Raw genomic sequence first — 5,094 nt, 5'->3', positions numbered from 1 at the left:
CTTTAGGAGAGTTCATATGGTTAAGAAACATAACCTATCTGTCGGCATCGATATTCCTTTTCATTTAAACAAAAATATTGGGTGGTTCGTTATGTGAGATCGATAAATACTTCCACTATAATTTCATTGACATCTAGAATGCATTCTATGACGCCAAATTAGCACTTATTCATCTTTGCCTCTCCTAACAGCATTAGGAGTGGGGAAACAAAGTTCTAAGTTTTAAATTAGGTTTAGGGAATTAAAGCTACCTTTCGAGAATGGTGTATAGGGAGCTAGGCTAACATCCATTCAAGATATTGGTCTTTAAGGATCTAGGCAAGCACCCATAGGAGGGTAGTGATGGCCAAGAGCTGCTGTGCATGAATTGCTTGCTAGATGCCGTCATAGCAGAATATATAAAGCACTCTCGAACTTGCCGGATAGCGGGTGAGAACGAACGTGTGCCTATTATATCAATTTCAGTACTTGATAGGAACTTTATTTTATCTATATGTGAAGGATAAAAGTTTGCTTCGAAAAGATGAGAACTCAATATAAAAGGCTGTAAGGAAAATAGGCGTTTTGGGGCAGCTGTCTAACGATTCGACCAATTCCCTCTAATATAAACACGAGGAAGATTAAAGGTGTGGATAGTTTCAGTAGTCATTATTCGCCGTTCCTGTTGATTTTTTTCAAACAATCTACCTACAAACAATTGTGGAAGGGAAGACTAGCCCAACCAGAGACACCAAAGGAGAGTCCCTTTCTGATACGGCACAATACAAACTGTCACCAGCTGGGTTACCCATTATTGGATCCACCTTATCTGGACGATGTTCAAGATTGTCTTAAAAATAAGTGTGAAATGGAGCGTTGACATCAGCATGAAATAATTTAAGTAAAACGAATTAAGATTAGAATAGGAAAATTTTAATTTATTTTTTAGTAATCAAGACTGAGGGCACAAAAAAATAGGAAAGGGATATTCAAGTATCAAACATTAATCAGCAACAAAGAACTCCATCATCCTACATGATGTCTTCAAATCCCACATCATCTGCAAGTGTCATGGTATCTTTCTTGATATAGACTTCCTGCTTGTGGAAAAACTCAAAATCATGGATACAGTCTGTCTATATATTTTTCTAGGCACCCTTCAAAGCTAATGGTTTCACTTCATCCCATGACTCAGCTATTGTTATCCATATCTTCCATTATGTTGAACTTCTTCTAGAAGTCTCTTTCTGGAGGTTTGTTTTCATTGTCAATTACTTTCATATGTTTTTTGAAAGTTCTTTGCAAATGATATATCTTGAAGTTAGCTACCATACCTTTATTCATTGACTGGAACAAAGAAATTGTATTCTTGGGAATATATTCTACTTTCACATTATTGGAAAGCTCATTTAAGTTCACTAGATGGCTTGTTATATTATCCAAAAGGAGGAATGCTTTGTTGGAAATATGCCTGGCATTATACCTTTCAACAACTGAACAAAACAAATTTTGTAAACAATGTTTTAAAGAGGCTCTTAGTCAGCTGTGTCTTCTTGTTTGAATGCTAAATCTAAGGCAAATTTTCAGAGAGATACACAAATAGTGGCTTTAATCTCATATCCCAGAAGAAGCATCAGCTGAATTTTGGAAGTTTTAAACTCTGGTGTGAATTTTTCTTCTCAAGAATTAACATTTCTAGCAGGCATGACCTAAAAAATGCAGTTTCGTTCATATTACATACTTGCCCTGATGTGTAGTTCCCTCCAACAATCATTTTTCAGCTGCTTGGGATATTTAGTAGCAATCTCTCTATCAGCACAAGCAGATTCACCAGGTATTACTTTGTGCAAAGTCAAGTGCTTCTTAAATTTTTAAAACCAGCTTTTGCAAGCCAGGAAACGATTTTCATTTGAAGTTTCACCTTCATTTTTCAACAAATTTTCATACAAATTTAAAACTGTTTTTTTAATTACCATTGTGCTTATTTGCACATTACATCTAGTCTGATCCTTGATCCTTATGTCCAAGAGCCATCCCATTTTAAGAAAAGTAGTACCAGGAAAGAACTGTTTTATGAAGACAAAACAGTTGTTGTGTTCTTATAAATGTATGAATGAAAATGAGAAGATAAAAAAAGTGAAAGAGGTAGAAGAAAGCAGTATATTAGTTAACTGAATGGTTACCAAATTCATGGGTACTTTACCCTGATGCCTCTGATTCAAGGCATAAAACCTCCATACTCTACTCATATACACACTGTTATGTTGCCATGCAACATATATAGCTACAGACATTGCTATAATGCTGATTGGTAGTGGTGGTGGTGTTAGTTATATTGATTTTGAAGTTTCATAAGCTGGAAAAAGTTATTTTATAGCTTACAATTAGCAGCTGGTGTTGCTATGTATGTGATTAAAAATCCCAAATTAGGGAATGGAGAAGATAATATCCAGGCTACATATGTTTCATAGCTAGCAGAACAACGGAAGTAGTAATTACCCAATCAAGAGATAATCTCCTAGCTACTCAGTGGGCCTGAGAAGCAGCCTTCTGGTTTGTTTATAAATATTATATACAGTATTAGACAGTTTAAGTATATATATGAAAAATTTGGCTGAAATTGATGGATGAGCATTTGGCCCAATTGGATGCACATGTAGCCATGTAAGCATTGATATGTAGGTTCGATTCTGGCTGGGGTTAGCTCATCATTTTTCAGTCAATTTGTTTATATATAAATGTTGCTTTAAATCAGAGAAAATATATTATTATTATTATGATATATTATTATATTTATTATTATATATAAATATGTATATATAAGTATATATGTATATATATATGGGTGTGTGTGTGTATATATATGCATATATGTATGTATATATATATATATATATATGTATGTATGTATATATATATATATAGATATATACATAGATCCGGAGGAGAAGCCCACTCTAAGATGTAGAGCAGTTAATATTATAGTGGGGTAGGCCGGTTTATGGGGTTACCCTGGGTTTCTTGCTCATAAGGGGTTTAGCCTTACTGCATATCTTCAGACCCCAAACACTGCTGGCCTGAGACCTCTTTAAAATACAAAGGGGGAAAAGCCTTGTTTTTAAGAGTAAAACCCTAGGTGATTATCTCTCTTTGCCATTGTCCATTGATCTTTGGCCGTGCTGAAGAGCAGCACAAAAGTAAATGGTTGTCTCCTTTTGGCTTTGGCTATTGGTTTCTGATTCCAAAATGCCAGCAGGAATTTTCTAAAATGCAGGCATGGTTTGAAAATCTCTGTCCTGGAGTTCAGGATGGCCCCTAGTATGAGCGAGTCTTTAGGGATCCTCATGCGCTTGGCAATGCATAACTTGCACCATTTTGTCCCATTTATGTAGGGACCTGGGATCTCAAGTACTTTCCATACGATCGAGTATGGAATCTCCTCGTTTTATAATTGTCAGATATGGCTGGCCAGCAATGTTACATATCTCCTTTCTGGGACTCTGAAGGTGGACAGATGATTGGAAATATGCTATTTGAGAGAGTTCCCAGTGCACCGAATGTACTTTTGTGGGTGCATGATGTCGTTGCACTTGTTGCTGTTGTAGGTGCTGCTGTTGTTGGTGCTGTTGTTACTGCTGTTGCTGCCACTTCTACCATTGCCACTGGTACTGTTGGTGATGTTGTCGCTGCTTGAGTAGGGGCTGCTGCTGTTGGTGCTGGTGTTGGCGTTGCTGAGGGTGGTGTTGGTACCGGTTATATTCTTGTCCCTGCACATGCTGCCTGTGACACAGTCGTTGTTGTTGTCATCACTGTTGCTGGTGCTGTCGTCAGTGTTGGTATTGTCATTGATGGAGTCGGGGCTGCTGGTGATGGTGATGGTGGAAGATGTGGCGGCGGTTGTGCTATTGCCTCTGCTACTACTATAGTGGCCAACAGGCCTGACATCGTTGGACATTGGGGAAGCTATTAGTAAGGCTGGTGGTAGAGGTGGTGATGTCACTGCTGTTGGCGATGCTGCTGTCATTGTTGTTAGCGATGCTGCCATCCATGGTGGCGGTGGTGACGATGGTGTTTCTGTTACTACTACCAGCGGCAATGGTAACAGTGGCAGCAATAGCAGCACCTACAACAGCAACAGGTGCAACAGCAGCAGCAACAGGTGCAGTGGCAACAGTAGCAGCAACAACAGCAGCAACAACAGCACCAACAGCAGCAGCACCTACAGCAATGGGCGCAATGACAGCAGCAACAGGTGCAATGGCATCACACGCTCACAGAAGTACATGGGGTGCATTGGGAACTCTCTCAAACAGCTATTTTCCAATCATCTGTCCTCCTTCAGAGTCCCTGGAAAGGACATACATGACATCGCTGGCCAGCCATATTCCATATTCAATCGCATGGAAAATACTTCAGAACCTAGGCCCCTATATAAATGGAACAAAATGGTGCAAGTTATGCATTGCTGAGCACATGAGAATCCTTAAAGACTCGCTCATGCCAGGGCCCATCCTGAACTCCAGGACGGAGATTTTCGGACCATGCCTTCATTTTAGAAAATTCCTGCTGGCATTTTGGAATCTGCATGGCGGCAGCACAACCGGAAACCAATAGCCAAGAATGAGGGGAAACAATCGTTTATCTTCGTGGTGCTCTGGTGACCATAAGATAGCGGCATGGCTGAAGATCTATGGACAATGGCAAAGGGAGATAGTCACCTAGGGTTTTACCCTTAAAAATGAAGCTTTCTTCTTAATTACAAGGCTTTTCCCCTTCCATATTTCAAAGAGGTCTCAGGTCAACAGTGTTTGGGGTCTTCAGATACGCTGTAAGGCTAAGCCCCTTATGAGTAAGAAACCCAGGGTAACCCCATAAACTAGCCTACCCCACTTACAGGTGGCATGTAAAAGACACCATTTTGAGCGTGTGACACGTAAAAGCACCCACTACACTCTCTGAGTGGTTGGCATTAGGAAGGGCATCCAGCTGTAGAAACTCTGCCAAATTAGATTGGAGCCTGGTATTGCCATCCGGTTTCACCAGTCCTCAGTCAAATCGTCCAACCCATGCTAGCATGGAAAGCGGACGTTAAACGATGATGATGATGATATATAT

The sequence above is a fragment of the Octopus bimaculoides genome, chromosome 1, assembly GCF_001194135.2.
Source record: "Octopus bimaculoides isolate UCB-OBI-ISO-001 chromosome 1, ASM119413v2, whole genome shotgun sequence".
NCBI lineage: Eukaryota > Metazoa > Mollusca > Cephalopoda > Octopoda > Octopodidae > Octopus > Octopus bimaculoides.
The sequence above is the reverse complement of the archived record's forward strand: the minus strand, read 5'-3'. Positions refer to the sequence as shown.